The 26,901-nt window shown below is 44.2% G+C and overlaps 2 long non-coding RNA genes across 2 annotated transcripts in view; one reads left to right on the top strand and one right to left on the bottom strand.

Annotated features, from left to right (window-relative positions):
• Nucleotides 1-2,092: 2,092 nt before the first annotated feature.
• LOC118353591 (uncharacterized) overlaps nucleotides 2,093-26,901 on the top strand; it is a 30,496-nt gene continuing 5,687 nt past the window's right edge. The window contains exons 1-3 of the long non-coding RNA XR_004812837.2: nucleotides 2,093-2,621; nucleotides 3,279-3,563; nucleotides 4,381-4,528. This is a non-coding gene — a long non-coding RNA (uncharacterized LOC118353591). The remainder of the gene's footprint in view (nucleotides 2,622-3,278; nucleotides 3,564-4,380; nucleotides 4,529-26,901) is intronic.
• LOC112642876 (uncharacterized) lies at nucleotides 12,801-22,055 on the bottom strand. Its single transcript, XR_003125478.3, has 2 exons — nucleotides 21,277-22,055; nucleotides 12,801-13,017 (listed from the first exon to the last, which is right to left on the bottom strand). It is a non-coding gene; the product is annotated as an uncharacterized LOC112642876 (long non-coding RNA).

Genomic DNA, 26,901 nt, shown 5'->3' with positions numbered 1-26,901 from the left:
TCAACCACTGAGCCACCCAGGGGCCCCTTCCGTTTTTCTTTATGTGTCATTTTGAATAGTTTCTATTGCTGTGTCTTCTAGTTCACATATTGTTTTATGCAGTATTTAATCAGTTCTTAATTCAACCTAATTTATTTTTTTGATACCAGACATTGTATTTCTTTTATCTCTAGAAGTTCAGTTTGGGTTGGCTTATATCTTCTATGCTTCTCCTTAATAGACTGATGTTTTCTTCTAGTTTCTTGGACATATAGAATGTGTATAATCAGGGTTTAAATGTCTTTTTCTAGGACTTCTGCCATTTGTATCACTTTCTGTTTCTGTTTCTGTTTATATTTAATTTCCTTTTTTCCTCATTATAGGTCATATTTTCCTTCCTTTTTTTTGCATTGCTTGGTAGTTGTTTTTTTTTTTTCTTGGATTCCAGTTATTGTGAATTTTAGGTTATTGGGATTCTTCTAATTCTTTTTTTTCTAAAGATTTTATTTATTTATTCATTCATGAGAGACACAGAGGGAGAGGCAGAGACACAGGCAGAGGGAGAAGCAGGCTCCATGCAGGGAGCCTGATGTGGGACTCGACTCTGGGACTCCAGGATCACGCCGGGCTGAAGGCAGATGCTCAACCACTAAGCCACCCAAGCATCCCTCTCTCTTTCTTTTTTTTAAGAGTTTTTTTCTCCCTCTACTACTGTTGGGATGGTTTCCATTATTATGCCATCAAGCTTGCTGATCATTTCTTTGCATCTGTTAATCCCAACTAGTGAATTGTTATATCAGGTATATTTTTCAACAATATAGCTTCCATCTGTTTCTTTTCTGTATATTGCATTTATTTCCTCACAAACACAATAAGGAGAAAAGTGGAAGGTATAGAAAAGAACCCAAATGCAATTTCTGTAAATTTTTTTTTTAACTTATTGAGGTAGCCATGGAAGTACACCACTCACATCTTTTGTTGCAGGAAGCCTAATTGATTGATGAGTCTGACATCACGCTCTGAATCCACCATTGTATCTCCATAAAAGCTCCCCTTTTCATGAGTTGCCCCTAATCATTGATTGAATGTGATATGAATACAAATGTAGGTCTTTTCTGCAAGGTACAGATTCCTCTGATGGGTGACTTTGGCTTGAGGACTCCTCAGCCCAGATGGAACTTTCTTAGAACTGCACAGTAGTCTGAGATTCGATTCATCCGATCTTTCTTCCTTTCCTCTCTTTCTCCTAAGGGTCAGATCTACGTCATGGTCTGAAGAGTCCAACTCTCCAGTTTATTCTCCTTTTTCCTTCATTGTTGTTTCCTCCAGTAAATCTTTGGCATCTTGTTTCTTGAAGCATCTGAATTAGTATATATATATTATTATCATTATATATTTTGTTTTTATTTGCAGTTAGTATAGGATTTCATTTAAAAAAAAGGTTCCAGATTTAAAAGTGTTAAAGAACTATGATCTGTTTTACATCATTTATAGTTGAGGGACTGAAACTCAGAGGTTCTTCTGAACATTGAGTTTGGAAACTTAACCAACTTATATAATGGCATTAAGCAAGGTCATAAAGGCTTGTTCTTTTGCCTTGGACAAAGAATGAGGAGCCCCAATAATACCACTAACTCCTTTTTTGATACCAGACAAGCTACTTAACTTCTCTAAGCTTATTAAAGGGGTTAGGGTAGCTAATCTATATAGCCTCTTTAACTCTGAAATATAATTTTATGAATGAGAAAACTTACATAATTTACCTGACCAGTTATCCAAAAAATTAGGAAATATCTAGGTTAGATTTTTTTCCTAATAGACAACAAGTGGTCCAAGACTGTGTGTGTGTGTGTGTGTGTGTGTGTGTGTGTGTGTATTGACCTGCACAAGGAAAATACCTTGATAAATCACGGTGAAGGATATGATCTGAGAACATGGATTTTGGGGACTGATATAATGAAAAAAGTAGCTGAACTGTTTGGCATACAGAAGGGAATTTACTTCTTATTCTAGGAGGCAACAGAAAAGAGAAGGCAGAAGGGGAAGAGCAAGGAAAGAGAGTGGAGACATCAAAAGAGTATAAAACTAGTGACAGGCATGGGTGCACATTTCTAGGGACAGCGGAGGGAAAGGGCTTTTAAGGCCAGAGATACCCAACATTTAATTGGAAGATATTGCTGGATTAATCAGTCTTATGTTTGAAAGTGGCACAAATCCAGTTCCAAGAAGCTTAAATAAAAAAGGGATCTTAGTGGGTCACAAAATTTGGAAAGATACTAGGTGAGTTTGTAGCAACTAAGAAAGATTTACAGAAACCAGTGTTGCAGGGGCTGAAAATAGAAACCTGGGTTAACAGTGCCAGATCTCTCGCTCTCTTCTTCCCTCATTCCCTTCTTTTTCAGCTTTGCTCATCTCTGTTTGACTTCATTCTTTTCTGCAGCAGGCAGGACTTGGCTATGTGGCAAGAAACATGGTTGCTGAGCAACCATAAAGAAAGAGCTTTTAGGGGGCCTGTAGGGGTTCCAGTGTGCGTGTAACAATTCCAGGGACATGTTCTAATTAGACTTGCTTGGATTCCATGTTCATCCCTTGCACCAATCATCAGCGCCAGTGAAATAGGGCGCTACAATCAACTGACACAGGTCATGTGACTACATTTTTGCCTGTGATGGGGGAAGGGTCTATTATCAGAAAAATAGAAATGCTTTCTGGGAAGATAAAAATAATAGCTGACTCTGTGTTGCTTTAGTGTAAACCAATCTTTCTTCCAAAAACCTTTCTTTTTTAAAGATTTCAGTTTTTTAAAGTAATCTCTACACCCACCGTGGGGCTCGAACCAAGAGTCACATGCTTGATGACTGCCAGCCAGGTGTCCCCAAAAAGCTTTCTTACAATCAGAATGTTGTATCCATGCAACACTTTTGTGTAAATGGGGCTTTGTAGGCAGAAATTTGGGGGATGATCTGAATCTTCCCTGGGTTTGAGGTAGTAAGGAATAGGGAAATACACACTGGCAGTCAAATGATACATAAACTCAGCTAATTTAGCAGGAACAGAAATTTGGAGTCAAAGGTGACTATGAGAATAAGGCAATAGAAGAGGGCATTGCACTGACAAAGGATGTAGGATGGGGGTTTGAGCCCATTTTCATATCCCTGTGACCTAGATTGGGGCAGATTAACATTATTGACTATTTTTAGGTTCTTCAAAGATTCCCCTACTGACAATCTTTAACTGTAATTCCCCCAATGTAGGTGATGCTTCTTATCTGATTGGCTGGTTTTAACTTCTACTTTCAGGACTGAGCTTCCTAAAGTTGGTCATGAGGGGACCTCTACGGAGTGAGGAGCTTTCAAATTGGCTCCAGATCGGCTCCACCGAAAGCCTACATCTGGTCTGGGGAAACACTCCTGCATTTGTCCCACCATCTCTGGATGGTCAGTCCTCTGCTCTGTGGCCGTAGGTCCATCTATCCACAGCCTCTCTTCATGGGCCTTACAAACCCCAAACTCCAGAGGACACATCATGTCACTCCTAATGATCTGCTGCTTACGGTTCTGTTGGAGCCTGTCCAACTGCCTGAAGTGAGGGGATGTGCCCTGCCCCATGCTGGGTAGAACACAATATTCCCATAACCCTCTGCAGAGAAATTCTCTCCTTCCTTTCGCTTCAACTTCAACTCCTGGTAGAGGTGAAGGGTTCAGGGCTGCAAAGCCAGCTTTTTCTCATCTTTGTAGATTCCTGAAAATGGGGGTCAGCTCTGTAATGTGGGGAGAGCTTAGCATCTATTGATTTGTTTATGGTTTTTGGAGAATTAGCCCCAATTTAAAAGGAGGGAATCTCACTTTAGGCTCCTTTTCCACATATGTTACCCCACGGAAACCCCACGGATATTGGGCTCAAACCTCCATCCTACATCCTTTGTCAGTGCAATGCCTTCTTCTATTACCTTGTTCTCATAGTCACCTTTGGCTCCAAATTTCTGCTTCTGCTAAATTAGCTGAGTTTATGGATCAACACTAGGTATATTGGTCCCATATTACAGATGAGGAGATGGGTTTAGTGAGGTTACGTGACTTTTCCAAAATCATACAGAGAGTAAGTCCTCTGTATAGAGGACAGGATAGAGTCCTCCACCCCAGGACCCTGAGACCATGACCAGATTTTTCTGACTCCAAACTTTATGCTCTTTTCTGCTTTAAAAACTGATTACCAGCGAGACCTCGAGTCTTGCCATTAATGTTCGGGTTTGGGCATGAGGAGCCTTGGTCAAGGGCTGGCGCCTCTGACTGGTCATTGTGTCCTTAGCCCACTCACTTCTGTGTCCGTGCTTTCCTTTGTGTAAGCTGTGGAACATGACAGTAGTATGGAAATACGTCTCTTTTTATTGTTTCCTTACAGAACTGTGCTGGTGCCAATGTTTGGGGCTGGGTGTAGGGAAAGAATGAACTAGAACGGATGGAACCTGCACTACTGCGTGCCCGTCACTCTGTGATAGGTTTTTACGGCCCGGGTTTAATCAGGATTGACCAACACCCAGGGGCAACGGGTAAGCACGGCCGGCTGCCCACCTGCAGGACGCGGGCGGCTGGGCCTTGAGGACGCGGGCTTAGCAGCCCACGCGGTCCCACAGCCACCGAGGGCCCGCCCGGGAGGCCCCACGGCACAGTCCGAGCTCTTTCCAGCTCGTGCAGCGACCGCTTCAGAAGGAAAGTTCTTCTCAGATGTAGGTACGCTGAGGTTGTTTGGAAAAAGGTAAACAAGGCTCATAAGTTTCGTTTTTACGGTTCCTCTTTCAAAGGAGCCCCGTTTCGCTCCTCTGTCTTTCTCATGCCTCTGGGGGACCCGCAGGAGTTCAGTTATGAGCCTCAAGATCATACGCTCAGGCTCCCATTTCCTCTCCCTGTGGTAGCACCCCGTAACCAGGACACAAGAGTACTGAGAGTAGCACCCAAGACCAAAGAAGGGGGGAAGGGGGACAGGCCAGAAGGAGGGGGGGGAGAAGGCAAGAAAGGGAGACAGAGAGAAGGCAGGAAGGAAGGGGGGGAGAGAGAGAGAGAGAAGAAAGAAGAAAGAAAGAAAAAAGAAAGAAAGAAAAAAAGAAAGAAAGAAAGAAAGAAAGAAAGAAAGAAAGAAAGAAAAGAAAGAAAGAGAAAGAGAGAGAGATCCCTGGGTGGCTCAGTGGTTTAGTGCCTGCCTTCAGCCCAGGGCGTGATCCTGGGGTCTCAGGATCCAGTCCCATGTCGGGGTCCCTGTGGGGAGCCTGCTTCTCCCTCTGCCTGTGCTCTGCCTCTCTCTCTCTCTGTCTCTCATAGAAGAAAAGAAAGAAAAAAAAAAGAAAGAAAGAAAGAAAGAAAAAGAAAGAAGAAAGAAAGAAAGAAGAAAGAAAGAAGAAAGAAAGAAAGAAAGAAAGGAAGAAAGGAAGGAAGAAAAAGGAAGAGAGAGGAGCGAGATGGGGCAGGGAGGGAGGAGGCCTTCAGCGGGCTCCCTCCAGCTCGCATCTGCAGAGTCGATCAGATCAGAAGCCTCGAAGCCCCGGAAAGTTTGCAAATTTAGGCATCATCTGTGGCCCTCAACAGCTCCAGACATCAAAGGGCCCCAAGTCCCCAGCCGTTGGCCCAACCCCAGGACTGCGGTGGAAGGTGAGCCTCACCGTTACCTGTGGAAAAACCAAGGACAAACAGGAAGGATTAAAGCAGGAAATGACTCACAAACCCCAGCAGGCGCTGCTGCCCTCCCTCCTCTGATCCCCCTCAGACGGATGGACGGGTTTCCATTCGCTTTGCTTATAGGATTTTCCCCTCAATGATGACGCGCTGTCCCTACTCCCTCCCAGGAGGGCTCAGTGTTCCCAAAGCCGCCTCCCTGCCCTCCTGCTCCCATTTGCTCCGCCGCCCCCCTCGGGCCGACTCAAGGCTCCGTCCATGTCCACGAGCAGGACTAGGAAACAGCAGGTGCAGACTGTATGCACGGTGCGATTGAACGGAGAGGTGAGGGCGCTCGGGCTCCTGGCTTCCAGGGCTTCCAGGGCCTCCAGGAGCTCCCCGGACGCCCTGTCTTTTGGGCTCAGCCCTTGGCCCCAGGCCCGCTCAGAACAGGGGACTTGGGTGCTGCGGAGTTTAAACTGGTCTGCGGACAGAACAGGTGGTTTCGGTTGTCCCAAGGGGGGGGGGGCGCCGGGAGGTTCCACAAGCTCCTCTGCAACAACAACAACAAACACCCCCAAACCCGGTTGGCAGCACTCGCCTGAGTTTGCAGAGCTGTGCACCATTATAAAGTATTTCCATTATATGGGAGCAACAAAGGAAATCATCTCAGGGGCGCAGGCTGCTGGCTGTACTAGGATTGGGAAGTGAGGTGTTTTGAGTACCTGTTACCTTTCTAAAAATTACCATATTTAAACCTACGCTCACGTAATTTACTTTTTAACAATGGCTGTGTTTAGCATCAGGTTTGCAAAATTCCTGAAATTCTAACGGTTGACTTGGTTGACTTCCGTGCTGGTGGGCCCTGGAGGCTGAGGGGGTGGGGGTGAGAGGACAAGTGAGCTCCCAGGAGGGAAGGGCACAGGCTGGCACCTGAGGAGCACGTCACCGGGAGCACGTCTCTGCCCGTGGCTGGCCCGGGGACCCCGAAGACAGTGATTCGAGGGACTGGCTTTTAATTTCTTATTCTGTGCCATGCTGCAGACTCTGGCCCTTTCCCTCAAATCTTTAAGTCTTTTAAAAAGTGGTTAAAGAAGACCATGCAAGTGACACAAACAAACTTGAGCACTTCATTCTCCGCTGGGAGCACTGCAAAAGGGGCGGGAGGCGGGACGCTTCTAGAGGATGAAGAGGGAGGAACAAGAGAGCAGGTGCAGAGCCCGGGGTTGGCGGGGTGAGGCCTGGCCCGCCGGACAAGCCGAGCATTCCCGGGGACGTGACCCCTGTGTTTCAGCTGCTGCCGTGGCACCGTGGGCAGCGTGACCGCCTTGGGCCTAGGAAGTTATTTCAACAAGCGAAGGAGCAACAGACACACAGACTTGTGTTTGACGGTGCTTTGAGGGCCAGAGGTCACACCGGGGGTGATGAGGCGTGGAGAAGGACGTCGTGGGAGGGGGACGCAGCGGGTGGGAACTCCCAAGCAGAAGCAGTTTGGAGTGAGGGGTTCCCCGGTGAGTCGGGCCCCACTCCCTGCCTGTCCTGCAGTCCTCACAGACGGGGCTCTCCCTCGGAGGGTTGCTGGGCTGGTCTTCTGAGGACAGTAAAGAAAACAGTGACCCCAGAAGGCTATAAGACTTAGAAACACCTGGTTAAGATGTTAAAGAAAACCCTTTATTTAAAAAATAGTTCAAATGAGTAAGAAAGGCACTGATAAATAAGGCCTGATGGTTTTCTTTGGATGCCGGATGAATGAAGGGCTGCTCTAATTCGCACGGGCCACTCTTTCATCCTCACCCGGAGCCACTGTTCCTCTTGACAGCAGCGGTGCACGGCAATGCGTACTAGTGAAGTTAGTTTGTGCAGCGGGACCCACAGAATGAAGCCCCCTGCCTGCCCAGTGGCCTGGCCCATGTCGCAAGTCTAAACCTAAGGCGGCCTGCACCTTCAGGGGACACCTGTCAGAGAAACTTCACACGCACCAATCGTAATCCTCCAGTTCGGCATCAGCGAGCTTACCTTACTCTAGATAAAAAAGGCCGCTAGTCTTTTTTTTTTTTTTTTTTTTAAGATTTTATTTATTTATTTGAGAGAGATGAAGATTGCAAGAGCAAGCACGAGTGAGGGTGGGAGGTGAGGAGAGGAAGAAGCAGGAGCCGACGCGGGGCTGGATCCCAGGACCCTTGGGACCATGACCTGAGCTGAAGAGGGATGGTTAACCCACTGAGCCACCCAGGGGCCCTGTGAGAAACCCCTGACCTCCGAGCCAAGTGTGCCCTGATTCCACATTGCCTCTTCTAATGCTCTAGAAAACTCGCTCTTGCCAAACCCCCTGGGGAAGGGTCTCCACTGCTTGGGAGACCCTGTGCTTCTCCAGCCGCAGGCTGCCTGCCCTTGAATAAACGACATCAGATCCATTTTTCATTTTCATTTTGTCATTTAATGGTACCAAAAGCAACTTCCAAAAGTTATGCCAGCAAAAAGTATGGTGGAAGTTTTGCTGCCCTCGCAGAAACTTCTGCCGTTCAGTGACCAGGCCAGAGAAGCTGGTGGTAGACAAGAACCAAGCTGCCAAAGTGGCGGCCACCCTGCCTTTGGCCCAAAGGCCCGAAGAGAGGCCCCCGCCGACCCCTAATTCATATAAACCCAGCAGTAACCGTGTTTCTCGGAGCACAGCAAGAGGGAAACAACAGAGGAGAAGGCGCTGGGTTACCAGAGGGAGGCTCTGTGACTAGAGGAGTAATTACCAGTCCCTGAGAGCTTAGGAGATTGCAGGAGAACCTGAGAGGCCACTGTACTAACACGGTGACAGACGTGGCAGATGTGATTAATCAAGGGCCATCATCTATTTAAGAAGCAGGGTGCTAATTAAATATTCTAGACATATTTCTGTAAAAAAAAATTATAATGAATAGACACCCCTTGAAGATGTAAACTTCAATTATCTGGAAAAAATGGATTGATGCAAATCACTTTGTTACTGATTTTTTATTTCTTTTTAAAGATTTTATTTATTTATTCACAAGAGACACACACACAGAGAGAGAGGCAGAGACACAGACAGGAGGGAGAAGCAGTCCCCATGCAGGGAGGCTGATGTGGGACCCGATCCTGGGGCCCTGGGGTCACACCCTGGGCCGAAGGCAGATGCTCTCAACTACTGAGCCACCCGGGCGTCCCTAATTTTTAATTTTTTAAAAAGCCATCCATAACCACTTTCCTAATTTGTCAGAGTCGTATGTTTGAATATTAACAAGAAGTCTAAATCATGCCTCTATGCTTTTTCACTGAATGTTCTATTTTCATCTAATTTTCAACTTATTTACAACCGAATTCATAAATTCTCCTGTGAAATTACAGAAAAAAAAAATACATATCTTGGTCTCTGCCCTCAGTTCCAGACACAGGATTCCTAAATCCCTTGTGATTTCGTAAGAGTTAAGAGCACGAGCGGCATCTTGTAATATTCGGTTTTCAATCCCAGTTCCTGACCCAGGGCTCCTAAGTCCTGGAATGTCCTGGGTGGCGGGAGTGTCTTTTGTCCTAATGACTCTGGGTGGCTTCTGGAAAGGGGCTGGTCATCAGAAAGACCACACCTTGACTAGAAGCTTGGTGTGTGCAGCCCCAGGCCCATCCTCCGGGAGCGGGACAAGGTCTAGAGAGTGAGTTAATGACCTATCGGTCCTATGTAATGAGGTCTCCATAAAACCCCCCAGAGTGGGGGCTTTGGAGAACTTTCAGGTTGCTGCACCTACGGAAGTCCTGGGAAGATGCCGCACCCGGTGAGGCCCCTTGTGCCGTGCCTCCTTGCCCTCAGGCATCTCCTCCCCTTATAAGTTCATCTGTATTCTTTATGATAACTTTTTATTTATTTATTTATTTCAGAGAGAGAGAGGGAGAGCGGTGGGAGGGGCAGAGGGAAAAGGAGAGGAAGTAAGAGCAGGCTCCCCACTGAGCAGGGAACCGATGTGGGGCTCCACCCCAGGACCCTGAGAGCATGACCTGAGCTGGACAGATGCTAACTGACTGAGCCACCCAGGTGCCCCATCATAGCTTTTTATAATCACCCGGTAAGTGTAAGTACGCTTCTCTGAGTTCTATGAGCCGTTCTAGCAAATTATTGAACTCAGTGAAGGGGTCGGGGGCACCTCAATATATAGCCGATGGGTCAGATTATAGGTGACAACCTGGGCTTGCAACTGGCACTTAAAGTTGGGGTGGGGTAAATTTGTGGGACTGAGGCCTACCCGGTGCCATCTGAGTCTGACTCCAGGTGGTACCCGAACCGGACTGAACTGTGGGACTCGCCCCTGGTGTCCCAGAATTGCTTGGTGTGTGGAAAACACCCCCACACAATTGGTGTCACAATTGGTGCGTGCAGTAGTGGGGAGAGTAAAGGAAAAATACAGGAGTGTCTTCTAGTAAATCTCTCAAGCTGAATTCTGCAACCCAGCAAGTTGTTTTTGTGTCACAATCACCAAGCACGAGGCCTTGGATTGCTCTCTGAATAATCCTCCTTTATTTCCTACGCGTCATCAGTTTTAAAATTCTCAGTGTTTCCTTGGTTAAGACCGTCTCTCCGTGTTGATCCTCCTGGCTGACCTTTATCTCACCCACGCTCTTTCTTAGCTCTCTAACTACTAGTTCCCGGTGTCCCGACTCTCTCCAGACTATCCTGTAACTGACTGTCACCACCTGAGACTTTTGAAACCCTCTTTGTTCAACGTACTGACGGAAAGCATGACATTTGCTCTTGTCTTGGATTTTAGTGCTAGTATCTCTCTATTTCGTGGGAACTTGGGCAAGAAATTTAGCTTCTAAGCCTCAATTTCTTCACCTGTAAAGTGGAAATAATAATAGTGCCTAAACCATAGGGCTGTTGTGAGGATTAAATGAGATAATCTGTATAGTATGAGCCCAACGCCTGGCACCTAAGTGGTTTCTCTTCCACCTCTCTGACACTTCTACCTTCTCACACTTCTTTATTGTTAGGTCTTCCTCTTCCAGAGGCGATAGTCTGCTTTGCCTCTCCTCTGTTCAATCTATATCGACTCACCGTGGGACCACATTTGGTCTCAGGCCTTTAAGTATTACCTACATGTTGATGGTTTTCAGGTATAAGTTGTCTATCCCTCCTGGCATTTCTAGACAGCTGACTTCTTCAGCTCCAAACTTGGGGTATATGAAACAAAAACAAAAACTCACCAGGGAGTTTTCCCTTGGACCCTGAGTTCCTTAGCCTGTCTGCCTTCTCTCCACCTTCATCATCTTTGTTTTATATATAATGTCTAGGGTTTTACATTGTACTCAGTGGGAAGAATAGAAAAGTATATCAACTTTATCTTGGTGGACATGTCTACTGAGTTTTTTTAAATTAAAACTTTTTAAATTGTGTAAAAACACATAATACAAAATGTACTCTCTTCACCATTCTTTTTTTTTTTTTAAGATTTTGTTTATTTATGCATGAGAGACATAGAGAGAGAGAGAGAGAGAGAGAGAGGTGAGACATAAGTAGAGGGAGAAGCAGGCTCCACGCAGGCAGCCTGACTTGGGACTCAATCCCGGGACCCCAAGATCATGCCCTGAGCTGCAGGCAGATGCTTAAGCGCTAAGCCACCCGGGCGTCCCTCTCTTCACCATTCTTAAGTGTACACGTTCACATTGTTGTGTAACAGATCTCTAGAACTTTTTCATCTTGCAAAATTGAAACTGTACCCATCGAACAACTTCCCATTTTTCCTTGATGGGATATTCAAAGCATGCAAGGGAACAACCCATTATGATTTAAAATGTCAGCATATTTAAAAAAGGAAAATTTATGCTTAAAATTATTAAAAACGTAAAGTAAAACCAAAAAACAAGATTTTATAAAATTTAATTTCCAGAAATGATACGTAAATTGCTGAAATTAAAAACTCAATAGATCTCCAGCCTTAAAATGGAAAGAAATTTTGTCACATGTGACAACGTGGATGAGCTTTGACGATATTATGCTGAGTAAAGGAAGCCAGTCACAAAATAATAAATATTGTAAGATACTTATAAGAAGTATCTGGAATCATTGAAATTAAGGAAACAGAAAGTAGAATGGTGGTTTCCAGGGGTGATTTGTTATATAGCAATAGATAATTAACACAGGTACCATAAATATTTTACTAGTTTAGGGCTTTTAAAATATAAATCTATCCTTGTTTATCTTGATCTGGTACCTTAACTTTCTCGACTCAGATCATTATTTTGATCACCTTCTCTACGCACAAACTAGACCTTGTCAATTATCAACTAGAACTGTTCCACCTGTCTGAAATACTGAGCTGCTGTATCCTGCTGTTTGACCACAGGTTCGTATCCTTCCATGTCTTGTACCATTTCGCAGTACAGATTATAAGCCTCATCAATAACCCTCTCATTTCCCCCCAGTTTGTCTCCTTCCTAGCCTCACTTTGTTCTCCCACAATTCCCTTCCCAGTAGTCGGCCTATTGCTTCTCTGTATGCTGAACATCTGTATCATTATTAACTCTTCTTGCATCCCATATGGTATTGGTGAGGCTGTTGGTCTTGTGGCCTAACCACCTCCACCATGAATGTGGGCCCCCGCCTGGCCATGCAAGCAATTCATGTTGGGGATTAATGCGGACACTGTAAGAGAAAGAAAGGGTCAGGGCCAGCCTATGGGGTCATGTGCTCTAAGGAATACCTAAAAATGGAGCTGCTGGAAGTTGTCTTTCATACTTGGAGAGATTTGAGAATGAATAAAGCCAAGCAGAGGCAAGCAACGCTTAGAGATATAGTTTTTCTTAAGATATTGTTTGGATTATGGATCTTTCTAGACCTGATGCCAATTTTATCTCTTGGATGTTCCAGATATATGAGTCAATAAATCCTCTCCCCGCTTTTTTCCCTTATAGTATTTTATAATATCCCCACCCCCCAAGTTTGGCTTTATTTTTGTAGTACAGAAATTATTTGGAGCCATTTTGAGACAGACGTCATTGAAGTAAAGGCTCTGTCAAATCAAAACTGCATTTTGGGACATAAAAGAAGCTTCTACATTTACCTAATGTTTTTGTTTTTTACAACCAAAAGCATCATGACTAATATACCTGCAGAGCCCAGACCTCTGTTTCAGTTATGAACACATTTGGTTGAAAACCACCAGAAAACACAAAGACGTGTCCTATGTAAATACGGGTTTATTTGTTCCACATGGTAAGAAGCCTGAGGCAAGGCAGTCCAGAGCCAACAACTCAGCCCTGAACACAATCAGGATGTATGTTCTTTCTTCCCTTCTGTTCTGACTTTCTTACTATGTTGACTTTATCCTCCTACTTGTTGCCTCAAGGTCACCAAGTGGCTGCTGCTTCGCCAGGCCTCATGACTGTGCGGTAGACACTAGAAGGGAGGAACAGGAGACTTATGCTTATGTCTCGTTGATGCGTGGTTTCCACTAGCTGCAGGGGAGCTGGGGGATTAAGTGTTTAGCTTTTACCGTCTCTCTGTTAGAGGCAGGCAAAAGGAAGATGGGCTGGAAGTAGACAAACTCAAGTTGATAGTTTTCAGGATCCTCCCACTACACACGACCTCTTTCCCTGCACTGTAAGCCACCAACCATCTCCAAGTTCTACAAGCCACTCTGTAGTTGAGTGCTGAAGGTTAGTGGATAAAAATCACAGAATTGCAGAGAATGGAGCCCCTACAAATGAATGGTATTTAGTATCATGTAGGTATTGAGAGCGGTTTGATAGTTCTTTTTCATTTTAGTTTTGTTAGCTTCCTCTCCTAATCCCTTTAATTATTTTGCAAATCTTTTAACCTTCCTTATGCCCTCTTCTCATATTCCCTTCACTGTCAACAGATTGCAGTCTCTTGCCTTCTGAGAAAGTAGAGGCCATAAAAATATAAAGTCCCTCAATTTCCTATAACCAATCCTTTTCTTCTTCCTTTGCTCCTTTCAGTTTTTTTTTAAAACTTTATTTATTATTTGAGAGAGAGAGAGAGAGAGCACAAGCACGGGGGAGAGGTAGAAGTAGGGAGCCTGATGCGGTGCTCAATCCTAGGACCCTGGGATCACGACCTGAGCCAAAGGCACATGCTCAACCGACTGAGCCATCCAGGCGCCCTTATTTGGGCTTTAAAAATCAGAATTTACAATTGTGGTTTTAACCTTGCCCATATCCATTATGCTACAAAATGTTTATTTCATTCATTATATCTCACTCATTATATCTCATTATATCTCAATGTGGTATCATTTGGTAGTGGGTCCACCATAAACCTTTGTTGGATGCTATTGAATCCTCTTTGCAAGACTGCTGTATCAATGATCCTCTACTGGATCTTTCACTTCTTCCTCTTTTACCTCCTTTTACTCTATAAACAAACTCAAGCTTTTCCCCGCCTATAACACAGAAATCCTAGAACAAAACCTTCCTTCTCATGTACCTGCATTTACCCCCTAGCCACTAACTAATTTCCCTCTTTCTCTACTGAACCAAGCTCCTCAAAACAGTAATCTCCAATCTCAGTCTCTACTTCCATATTTTCCACGTATTCCTCAACTCCTTGCTCAGTAGCTTCAACCCACCCTATCAAGGAAACCGTCTTTGCCAAAGTCCCTGATGACTTCCTACTCACCACATTTCTATATTAGGTTTTCTGCAGAATTTATTTATGTGCTTCCTATTTTTTTCCCTTTCCTTGAATTTTGTGATACTAGGATTTTCTATTTTTTCTAACTCTCTGTTAATTCCTTTTTTGTTCTTCTGTTGGGATTCTTCTCCACTGTGGTATTACTCAGGGGTCTGTAGGTGACCATCTTCTCTTTTCACTATAGACACATTCCTTGGGTGATCTTATCAATACCATGGCTTCAGCTGTCACCAAGATGCAAATGGTTCCCAAATCGTTTTCTCCAGAAAGTGATATTTGAGCAAAACCCAGAAGGAGATGTGCAAATGAGCCATGTAAATATCTGGAAGAACGTCATTCCAGAGAGTGAAAATAGCCAAGTGTCAAAGTTCAAAGTAAGAATGTTTGGCATGTTTCAAGAATATCCAGAAAGCCAATGTGGCTTATGTTGAGAGTGCGGGGAAAAATTAGTAGGAATTGAGGTCAGAGAAGTAAGATCAAGAAGATCTTGATCTTGATCAGGAAGATCAAGTCACATCAGGCGTTTTGGACCATTTTAATGGCCCTAAGTTCTACAGTGAGTGAAATGAAAAGCTATTAGAGGGGTTTGAGCAGAGGAGTGATACTTTCTGATTGAAGTTTTAAAAGGATCACTCTGTGTTGAGAGTAGATTGAAAAGAGCAGGATGGAAGCAGGACTGCCTGGTTCGGAGGCTATTGCAGTAATTTAGATGATAGATGATGGTGATCTGGATCACAGGAGTCACAGTGAAATGGCTATAATGGATCTATTTTATTTTATTTATTTTTTTAAAAAGATTTATTTATTTATTCATGAGAGACACACAGAGAGAGGCAGAAACACAGGCAGAGGGAGAAGCAGGCTCCATGCAGGGAGCCCGATGCGGAACTCCATCCCGGGACTCCGGGGTCACGCCCAGGGCTGAAGGCAGATGCTTAACTGCTGAGCCACCTGGGCATCCCTAGTGGATCTATTTTAAAGGGAGAAACAATAACCTATGATGACAGATGGGATGTGGGGTCTGAGAAATAAGGACTCAGACATTTTGTACTGAGAAACCGGAAGGATGGAGTTGTAGTTTACTGAGCTGAGGAACGCTGTGGGAAAAGCAGGTCGGGAGAAATATTAGGAGATTGGGTTTGCACCAACTAAACATGAGATGGTGATTAGAAGACATGCAAGTGTAGAAGTCTTGAGGCAGCTGGATAAAGGATGGAGTTTAGTTGTCAAGGGAACTGAGATATGCATTTGGCAGTCATTATCCTATGGGTAGAATTCATACTTATGAGGATAGATGAGATCATCATCAGAATGAGAAAAAATAGAAAAGAGAAGTATTCTAAGAACTGAGCCTTGGAGTAATCTAATGTTAACAGGCAGAGAAGATGAGCATGAGCCAGTGAGGGAGACAGAGGAGTGGCCAGGAGATGGGAAGAAAATCAGGAGAGGTGCTGTCCTGATAGATGACTGAAGAAATGTTTCAAGAAGAAGGAAGGGATTGACCAAATCAAATAACGCTGATAGCTCACGTAATTTGAGGACTGAGTATTTCAATGGATCAAGAGGGTGGGAGGAGAAAAGTAGGATTTTTTCTGTGAACAAGAGAAATAGAACAGTAACTAGGAAGAGAAGTAGGATCAAAAGAGTTTTGTTTTGTTTATTAGATGGGAGAATAACATGTCTGTAATCTGATTGTAATCTGACGGGAAAGATCTAATAGAGGGGGAATTTGTTAAAGCAGATTTAAAAGGGGAGAATTGCTGGAGCAATGTCCTAGAGCGGGTGAGAGGAGATAGGTGCATGAGTAGAGGAACTGTCCCTCACTTGACACAGTTCATTAAATTCATCCATAGTAACAAGAAGATGAAGAAAGATACAGAGGAAGAGAAGACAGAGTAGGATACAAACGAAGCGTGTTATAACGGAAGCTGTCAAAATACTCTTCAGACAGCTTGCTTTTTTCAGTAAGGAAAGCTTTTTTCAGTGAGTAAAGATAGTTGAAGAAATACTAGAATGTGGTGCCTCCTACGATTTCTCTGCCCTCACCTCCTAATTGTTTAGGAGAGTGAGAGAACGAACAAGAGAAATACAGAATAATCACTTGGTAACAATGAAGTTAGGGATCATAAATTTAAATGAGACTAATCATAGCAGGATTGTGTACCTTTTTTCAGCTAGTTTTGCCAATTCAGGCATGAATGAGCCCAAGTTGGAATTAGGCAGTATTAATTTTTTTTTTTTTTTTGGCCAGGAAATACAACTCAAAATGGAACAAGGGAGTGAAATGAAGGGCGTGTGGGAGGGAGTGATGACAATGACTTATTATTGACATTCAACTGGGTAAGGAGGAAAGTGATGCCCTGACGGGCAGGAGCAATAGTGAAAGGTAATTCGATCGATGGACTATTGGTTGGGGCATGGAGGTAAAGGGATTACTGGAGATGCAGCAAAAGAAGGAGTGAAATGGAAAGACAGAAGGTGGGATTTAGAGAGAGTAGGATGCTTGAAACTAAGATTACAGAAAGGCTGTAGCTCTTGATACTAGGGTATTGACTACAGGAGATGTCTAATCAGCAGAAATACAGAAACAAATCAGGTTAGGGGACAAGAATCACAAGAGGAGCCAAGCCAAGAAACAATAAGGAGGAACCAGAAAGATAGAGGAGAAGACCAGGATGGTCTGAAAAGCTGAAAAGCTAATCCAGTGAAAGGAGTGGAGGACAAGGTTATTGGAGGAGAGGAGGCCAGGGATCTGAAAGGTGAGGCTAATGGAAGGAACACGTGCATGGATAGAAGTGTGAAAGGAATAGTGTTGAAAAGTGTACAAGTCAACGAGGAGCTAAACTCAAGGAGTTGGGGAGGGGGTGGTGATCTGAGGATAGCATGTGACTCTAATAGGAAGGATGGTGGTTGCACAGTCTTATAACATGAGATTCAGAGCTAAAATTGTTCATTGCATGGTCATGCATGATCTCCTGCTTAGCAAAGTTTTTTTCTTAAGTTTTCTGCAGAATTTGTCATCACTTCCACTTTCTTGAAACTCACTTATCTTGAAGTGTTGTGACTGAGATCTGTTGGCTCTCCTACCTCTCTGTCAATTCCTTTTGTTGTCATCTGGTGGGTTTTCCTTCTCAGGGGTAACTTCTCAGTGACCCAGGCTCCCGCCATGCCCCTTTCTCTTCTCACTGTATGTGTACTCCCTGGATGATCCCACCAACCCCATGGCTTCAGCTGCCACCCAAATGCATGTGGCTTCCAGACCTGTAGCTCCAGCCTCAAGTGGGCTCTCTTGCTCTAGTTTTCTATTTCTGACTGTTCACTAATAGAATTTGGATGTCCTTCAGGCAGCTTAAGTTCATTCAAGACCGAATTAATTATTTTCTCCAAACTTCCTTCTCTTCGTTTTTGAATTTCAGTCAATCGCTGATATATTTGACTCATCATAGTCATATGTCTCTTCCTCCTCTCCCATATATAGTCAAGTCACCGATTCCTGTGAATTCTATTTCTAAAGTCTGAGTTCTTTATCTGAATTGTCAGCACTGATTAAGTCTGACACTTTGCCTTCTTCAAACCTACATCTGTACAATAAAAAGTTGATAAGAAAAACAGAAAGGCACTGCCCAACTTCATGGAAGTCTAGGACATATAGTTCATTAGATGTTCTGTTTCTGTAGCACAGGAAGGTGCATGGAAGGAAGATAGGATGGATGTTGAATGGCAACCCCCCACCTTGACAAGTCATCTTGAGATCCAGGACAGGGCATGTTCTAGGTTGAGAATTGGTCCTGTGTGTGTGCGTGTGCGTGTGTGTGTGTTTCTCCACACCAGATAAGAAGTTTTGATTGCAGGTTACTATTTGTAAATTTTAAAAAATATTCCCCTCCAAAAGTTGCTACCTCAGGGAAGCCTTTCTTGATCACCCTATCTGGGTAGGCTTCTCCCTGTTATTCTCTAATTGTTCCTTCATCAGTTTGCCAAAAATTTGAAGTATGTATTTGGTTTCACACACTATTCTGAGTGCTAAGAATACAGTGAAGAAAAGGGACAGGGATGCCCGGGTGGCTCAGCAGTTGGGCGTTTGCCTTCTGCTCGGGGCATGATCCCTGGGGTCCCGGGATCTAGTCCTGCATCGGGCTCCCTGCATGGAGCCTGCTTCTCCCTCCGCCTGTGTCTCTGCCTCTCTCTTTCTCTCTGTGTCTCTCATGAATAAATAAACAAAATCTTAAAAAAAAAAAAAGAAAAGGGACAAAATCTATACCACCACTGAACTTAGAGTGTAGTGGGGGAGCCAGGCAAGACCTGTATAGAAATAAATAATATATTATTCAACAGTGATCTATGCTTTGAGAAAACAAAGGGTAATAGGACAGAATGAGTGGGAGTGGGGAGGCTAGGAGCAATTTTAAATTATAGGATAATCAAAGAAAATGTCTTTTTTTAAAAAAGATTTTATTTATTTATTCATGAGCGACACAGAGAGAGGCAGCAACATAGACAGAGGAAGAAGCAGGGTCCCTATGGGGAGCCTGGTGCGGGACACAATCCCAGGGTCCTGGTAGGACCCTAAGCTGAAGGCAGATGCTCAACCACTGAGCCACCCAAGAGTCCCAGAAAATCTCTTTGATATGAATAGTGAGAAGAAGCTGGCTACACAAGGACCTGGGGTTAGAGATGTGCACCGAGAGAGTAGGAAGTATAGAAGCCCTGAGGTCGTAGAGCCTAGCAGGTTCAGTGACATTGCCAGTACCTCTGAAGGACTCATTTATAGAACTTACCACAGAGGTAATCGTGTATTTATTTGTTTTTACCCACCTAGATCTATTATATATTTGTTTAGGGTTTCTTATTTCCATGATCCCTGAGGACTGAGGCCCTGTCTATCTTGTTAAAAGTTAACACCTAGTCCCTGGCACCAGGGAGCAGTTAAATGTTTAATAAATTAATGAATAACTAAATAACAACTGCTTAATAAATGCAGTTACTTGTAGGATCAGCTGTTGGAGAGGTGCATTTTGCTTTCTAAATATAAACCTGTAGCACTGACTATGTCTTTTCAAACTTCACATTCTGTTACAAGCAGGCTCCTGTCTTGCATGCTTCCTCTCCTGAAAATCTCTATTGTAAGAAGTAAAAAAAAAAATTTTTTTGTTAAGGTTTTATTTATTTATTCATGAGAGACACAGAGAGAGAGAGGCAGAGACACAGGTAGAGGGAGAAGCAGGCTCCAGGCAGGAAGCCTGATGTGGGACTCGATCCCGGGTCTCCAGGATCAGGCCCTGGGCTGAAGGCGGTGCTAAACCACTGAGCCACCTGGGCTGCCCAAGAGGTTAAAAATTTAAGTTACTTTCCCCTTTGTCTTAAATTGCCATGAACTCAACCTACGCTTTGGATTGTTATCAGATCCCAAGAGGGGCTTTGGTAGGGATTTTCTCCTTTCTTTGAGTCACTAGGAATGTTAAGGATATATAGTCTATGGAAGTGAATAAAAGGAGAGAGAAAAGCAGAATTTAAGGTGATTATGGAACATCCAGGAAGTGTCCAGTGAGTAGAACCTAGGGAAATAAATCTATTTATGAGATAAGAATCCTAAGAGAAGCCAAGCCAAGGGGAGGTAAAAGGATCCAGAAAAGCAGGGGCGAGGGCTGGGATGGCATGTCATACTGAGAGCTAAAAAGAGGGGAACTTCAGGGGTGGAGAGGACTCTGTAATGTCAAGTGCTGCAGAGGGCACCAGCATGCAGAGGAAAGACCCTTGCACGTGTATGTTGGTGCTTCTAAGGGGGCAGCTTCAGAAGCCTGTTGGGATCAAGTATGAGGAAGTGAAAGCTTTGGACATAAGCCACTCATTCTAGAGGGAGTCAGAGGTCAATGACAATGTCCCTTTCCTTCTTTTCTACAGGAAGTGTCTTTAGATAACCTCTAGGAAGAGGAAAACCAGGGATTCAGATGTCCTGTCTCAGGTTGAGAAGTCACTTCTCAACCCATTCTCATCATTGTGAAATTTAGCATGAAATGACTGCCTTGAGACCCTGGAGCAGGGTTACCCCCTCTCTGTTCTGCAGCCATCAGCGGCGATCTCCCTCCTATCAACATATACACTGGGCCCTGATGGAGGTTCAGTGTTTTTTTACTCAAAGTTTTAGAAAAATGTTCTAAAGCCACACGGGGTCCAACTATTGGTTTGGGGATAGCTGGGGGGCAGGGGGTAAGGGAAATCAGGCATTGTTACTTTGCCCCACTTGCTAATTTGCTTCTTTAACCAGTATGGAGTGGGGCAAAGCTTCATGGTTCAGGCTAGAGGTTGGAAGCTTCAATATTTATAGATATCAGGCAGATCAAATAAACAGGTGAGGTGGGCAGGCCAGGCCAGGGATGGAGTGTAGCGTGTGAACCCCACTGAGAATAGGATAAATGTCCCTCAGCACCCTGTAGAAATGTACTCCTGATGTGGGCAGAGCTCTGGAAAGCATTTTTAAAGAAAAGTGAGAAATGAAGATCTCTAGGTAAGTTGTCTCCGTTTTTCATGTTATGAGCTAAAAATTAAGGTGAAGGGGAGTGGGGGATACAGGCCTCCAGTTATGGAGTGAATAAGTCAGGGGTCGAAAGGCACAGCACAGGGAATGTAATCCATGGTGTTGTAATACCACTGTATGTGGTAGTTGGTAGCTACTTGTGGTGAGCATAGTGTAATAGTAACAACGAAGTTAAAGTACTGGGGGGCCAAATATCTGTAGGTAGGGTCCTGGTCTCCAGCTACTTGTTTGTGATTTCTGGTTTAGGACTTAAGAAAGTATGCCGAGGGAATACTTTCCTCATTCCTCGCATCGTTACTGACTCCTGACCCCTACAACAACCCCATCATGGTTCCCAAATCCCTCTTATCAGCCGTTCACTATGATTGTTTCCCCCTCCACTCTTATGTGCTGGGTCAAAGGGAGGCGGCAGGTGGGCTAGGAAAGGGGCCTATGGCTAGGAAAGGGGAAGAGCTGGGGAGACTCACCTGCAGTTCATTCTCTAGTCCACAAGTATGCCATCGCGTTCTCTTAAAGTATCTGAAGATCAACACATTACCTCACCAAGAAGATTCAATCTCCTCTCAAAGATGACCCCATGTAGTCTACATGTGCAAAAGAATGTTTCTGCCAGTAAGTAGACTGGGACTGGGGTCCCCCAGGGAATTTAGAAATACTGCTGCCTGAGTCCCAGCCTGGAGTAAGTAGATGAGTACCTCTGGACAATGGGCCCTACGCTGGTGGTTTTAAAAGCTCCTCCTGTGGTTCAAATGAGCAGTCGAGGGTTGAGAACCACTGGATAGGTGATTACAGAAACTATGTAAAGGGTGAGAGTGTTTGGATTAGCTGGGGGTGGGGGGTGGGTAAAAGCATCAGTGGTTGGAGCAAAGGTCCAAAGAGAAACTGTGTGGATCTGTGGTGCGCTGCATGGTTCATTGGCTTTCTCCTATGGATGTCGCAGGTTGCGCTGGGAAATCAGGAGGGGGCACAGGTAATCCTTTGGATTGGAGGCTGGCTCAGCAATAGGGAAAGCTAAGGAGGAGAGCACAAGAGTGTTAACAATGACTTTATCGATCTGGGACAGAGAATGGAAGCTATTCAGATAGAGACTAAGGGTTTGGGTGACTTAAAATGAATGAAGGAGGGAGGAAACGCCAGTGAGTATAGGGGGAATGTAAGGAAGAGGAAGAGAGATCATTTCAAATTTCAGATTTCAGAGGCCATTGTGATGAGATAGTTTGGGGTGTGCCATCCTGGTGTGACTCCACTGAAGAGCCATCCCTCTGTACACCAGGAGCCCCCTCTGGTGTTCCCAGCATTCCCTACATTGATCATCTGCTAACAATCCTAATGTCATTTGTTCTGTATCCTGGTCCTTCCTCTAGTCTATAAATTCCCTCCTCCACTTTCATCTACCAAATTACTTCCGATCTATTGTTTGCTCGCTTATTCAACAAGTATTTATTGAACGTCTCCTTTGATAGACGAGGTACCATGTGAGGTTCTGGGGACACAGCCTCTAATCTCTTGGAACCTAGAATGCAATGACATGGGTTAGATATATCAAACACAAAATTACGTAAATGCTTATTAAATTACAATTTGTATAAATGGTTGGAGAAACAGAGGGAGCTATGAGACTGTGTCGCAGGAATAGGGAAAGCGAGGGTGTCAGAGAAGTCTTCTCTGGAGAAATTATGTAGAAGCTGAGTCCCAAACGATGACTAAGAAGAGGCTAGCCTGCGTGTGTGCGTGTGTGTAGAATATATCGCAGAGGGAATTGAATATGCAGAGGCACAGAAGCAGTTTGCATTATTCTAGGAGCAAAATGAAAGCCAGGCTGAGATGCTATGGAAGGAACAGAGATATAACAAGGGGTCTTGTAGTTCATGCCAAAGATTTGGGACTGCCAGTGGGTGTCACTGGGGGTTGCTTAAAAGGGGAGAGGACTTCTCTTTCGTGATCTTTCTAGGACAACTCTTCCCTCAACCAAAGCAGCTTAATGGTGATGCAGTTTCCTCCATTCTGCAATGAAAACGTTGAAGAACAAGCTTACTTTCTGGACAAAGAAAGGTTTTTGTTTTTGTTTTGTAGGAATTTTGTAGGCACTGCATGTTTTCTTCCCTGGCTGCAAAATGCATTTTCTGTCTCTTGGGAATGGGGCATCCAGGTCTTAATGTGTTTACCTTCATAACAATAGATTACTTACAGTTGGCTAATTCCTTTTGTTCCCCACCAGAAAGGAAAAAATGATTAATTATATGGTGAGCGTTGGGTGGTCTTCACGCCTGTAGAGGGGAGATGATAGAGAGTGTCCCATAACAATGGTACCATTTACTGAAACAAGAAAGAGTAGTAGAAGAGCCTTGAAGAAGGAAATCCAAATTTTTTTCTTCTTTTTCTTTTTTGACATCCTAAATATGGGTTAGACATTTAAGTGGAGATGCCAAATAGGCAGTTAGTGCTGTAAGCCAGGAGGCCAAGGCTAAAGATATAGATTTGGGAATCATTAGCATATAAACAGTATTAAGACCACGGGGATGGTTGACGTCATGCAAGAACATGTGGTAAAGAAGTGAAAGGGGCCCAGATTTGAACATCAGCTCCATTCTTTACTGATCCTGCAGAGGAGAAAGAGATTCGGAAGGAAACAGAAGCAGCTGGTAAAGAAGGAGGAAAATGTGGGGGGAATGTGGTATCACAGAAGCCAAGAGAAGAGAGTGTGACACTGATAATAAATATGGGGGATGTTTAAAAGTTTAAGAAAAGATAAAGATCAAGAAGTCTGTATTTTATTACCTGGTCTATAGTGACATGTCAGCTTAGTTTTTCTTACAAGCTTTTTCCCCACTTCTTAGATATTCATGAGCATGTCTAGTTCTCATTTTAGTACTGACCCTCCCCAGTGCTGTCCAGCTTCAGGGTGGATGCTTGTAGACTTCCTGCTCTAGATGGATTAGCATCCCTTCCATGACATGATCTCTAATTTTCTGGCTGGTTTTTGGCATCCTCGATATTGAAAACGTTTCTCTACCTGCCCCGATTTCACAGATTATTGTTCTTTCCCTCTGAAGGAAGTCTTCCTTTTTTTGGTTAGTTCCCTTGGTGTGGAAGGCACTCTTTTACCTACCCAAAGAGATTTCCTCTAAGCTTGCATGGCATGGCAATAACTCTCTTCTCTTTCCTCTAATGCCTCTACAGCTCTGTTCCTAGAAGTCCTTCCTTCTTCTTGATCAAATTTTCTCGGTCTTGTCCTATTCCACTGACTGATAATGTAGTTGATAGCCAGTGTGTAAGAGTAATTTAACTTGGATGACTCATCTATTGCTTGTAGCCACTATTTTGGCTATTTCCTATTCAAGCTCCCCCATCCCCTCCCCCTGAATCTTGAGGTCTTAAGAGCTGGTCTCCAACACATAGTTTCCAGCACATAGGCTCTCTCTCCTCAACAGTCCTGGCCTGCTTAAAATTTTTTGTTTAACTTTAAAAATGGATTTGAAATTTATTTTATTTTATTTTATTTTAAAGATTTATTTATTTATTCATTCAGAGAGAGCGAAGAGAGAGGCAGAGACACAGGCAGAGGGAGAAGCAGGCTCCATGCAGGAAGCACGATGTGGGACTCAATCCTGGGTCTCCAGGATCACACCCCAGGCTGCAGGCGGTGCTAAACCGCTGCGCCACTGGGGCTGCCCTGGATTTGAAATTTAAGAAGAATTTTGTTGGTTTAAAATAAAAAACAACACACTATTACTGCGGCTATTTAAATAATTCAGAAAGGAATGCCTGGGTGGCTTGGTGGTTGAGGGTCTGCCTTTGGCTCAGGTCATGATCCCGGGGTCCTGGGATCAAGTTCTGTGTCAGGCTCCCTACAGGAAGTCTGCTTCTCCCTCTGCCCATGTCTCTGTGTCTCTCATGAATAAATAAATCTTTTTTAAAAATTTTATTTATTTTTTGAATAAATAAATCTTTAAAAAATAATTCAGAAACATATAAAGGAAATCATGGGATATAAAAGTTGGGGTATCTCACAGAGGAGACAGGTAAAGGGATTGTCAAAGGCGATAGCAAAAGGAGCCCCAAGATAATGACTTTGCATCAGGCATAGAAAATAACCAGCTCAGGGGCACCTGGGTGGCTCAGTTGGTTAAGCGTCTGCCTTTGGTTCAGATCATGTTCCCAGGATCTTGGGAACAAGTCCCACATTGGGCTCCCTGCTCAGCGGGGAGCCTTCTTCTCCCCCTCCCTCTGCCTGCCACTCCCCCAGCTTGTGTGCTCTCAATCTCTCTCTCTGATAAACAAACAAACAAATAAATAAAATCTTTTAAAAAAATAACCAGCTCAGGGTGGAATAGGAAGTCAGATGCCCCAGTAGGGATGCCTCTAGAAGACATAAAGCTGATAAATTATTTAACACAATTAACTAGGTGGAAAATTATATTGAGAATTGCTTTTACAGAGCTAACGGAGAGCATGGGAATATAGATGTTCAGAGAAAACAAAGCAAAAAGGAAAACGAGGCAATTAACTCCATGAAAAACTAAAAGTGCACAAGGGGGGAAATGTAATCATAGTCAGTTCTTGGCTCAGCAATCAACAGTATTTTCCATGGTCATAATGATGAAAGCATTTGCATAGGTATTCAGCCAAAAATGAGCTGTCTTCATGTTAGGAGGATAGAGCAAGGAAAGAATGAATCTAAACAGATAAGAAGTCAATAGATTGTGTGTGTGTAGAAGGGGAAGTATGGAAGAGATGAATATAAAATAAGAGACTGTAGTTTGTTGTATGCATTTTAAAACACTATTTGACTTTCAACTATTTGTAGATAAAACATAAAAATTAATCAAAAGCAAAAAAAATGTAGCACAACTGTATGTTCTGATATTGGAAACTTATTTAAGATTAAAAAGTTTTTTAAGTGACCTCCACACCCAACGTGGGGCTCTAACCCACAACCCTAGATCAAGAGTCATAGGCTCCACCAAACTGAGTCAGCTAAGCACACCTTAAGAGATATTCGTAAGAAAAAAAAATTCATTCTGGTAAAGAAGTTGTTCTTTTAATAGGGAAGCATTTGTGGCAGTTATCTTGGGGATTGTAGGGGATTTTTGTTTGTGGAATGTTTGAATTATTTATAATGAACATGGATTTTTGTGATCAGAAAAAGACACATTGAGAAAAGATGTATGTATTAGAGTCACATCGGCTAGATGATGGAATAAGAGGGCCCAGCACTTGTCCTCCCAAAGGAACGCCAATTAGCAGCCAATTATGGACAGATATACTTTTATGAGCGCTCCAGGGTCTCGTGGAGAGGTCCTAGCACCCCAGTGGAGCACAGAATCTGAGAACAGCTCCATTGCAAAGGGTGCAAAGTTTCCTTTACTTATGTCACCCACTCCCCCAGCTGGCACAGCTCAGTGGCCGGAGAGACTCTTGGGCCTGGGGTTCCCCGCACAGGAGACACAGAAAGTGAGATGTGTCTTGCCTCCCCAGCCTTCCCGAGAGGGTCGCTTCTGTTGCCCAGAATGCTTACAGAACGTGCATTTCTGCCTCATTGAGGGGCAGCTGAGAACAAAGGAAAGAGGCTGGGGCTCAGGGCAGGTGACACGCGGATCTGCAAAACCAGCCCGCGGACCGGGTGGAGCCCTGCAGACGGCGTCCCAAGGGGCCCCCATGGACGGGACCCCATGTGTGGCCCTACAGCAGCACACAGCTCGCTCCCAGCGGCTTGGCCCTGCAGGATGGGGGAACGCACGTGAGGGCTACCTCCTTGAGCAGGGAAGGAGGATGCGGGAGCTGCACTGTTATCCCGGAGGCTGCATCCCGCTCTGGGGAGGATGGGCTGGACTCAGCACCCCGCCACCTCTGCTGAGTGAGGAGCAAGGTGTGCAGATTCAGCTATGCCCGAGGAGTAAGTCCCAGAGGCCACTAAGCATCCTAGCGCCTCTAACTAACCATGTCGACTTACATACCTAAAAGTTTGCTAAAAGGATGGGTCTTAAGGTAAGTGTTCTTCTCACACAGAAAACTAAAAAATTTTAAAAATAAAAGAGGTGAGAGGAACCTTCTGATGGTGCCAGCTATGTTTATGGTACCGATTGTGGTCA

The sequence above is a fragment of the Canis lupus genome, chromosome 38, assembly GCF_003254725.2.
Source record: "Canis lupus dingo isolate Sandy chromosome 38, ASM325472v2, whole genome shotgun sequence".
Taxonomy (NCBI): Eukaryota; Metazoa; Chordata; class Mammalia; order Carnivora; family Canidae; genus Canis; species Canis lupus.
The sequence above is the reverse complement of the archived record's forward strand: the minus strand, read 5'-3'. Positions and strand labels throughout refer to the sequence as shown.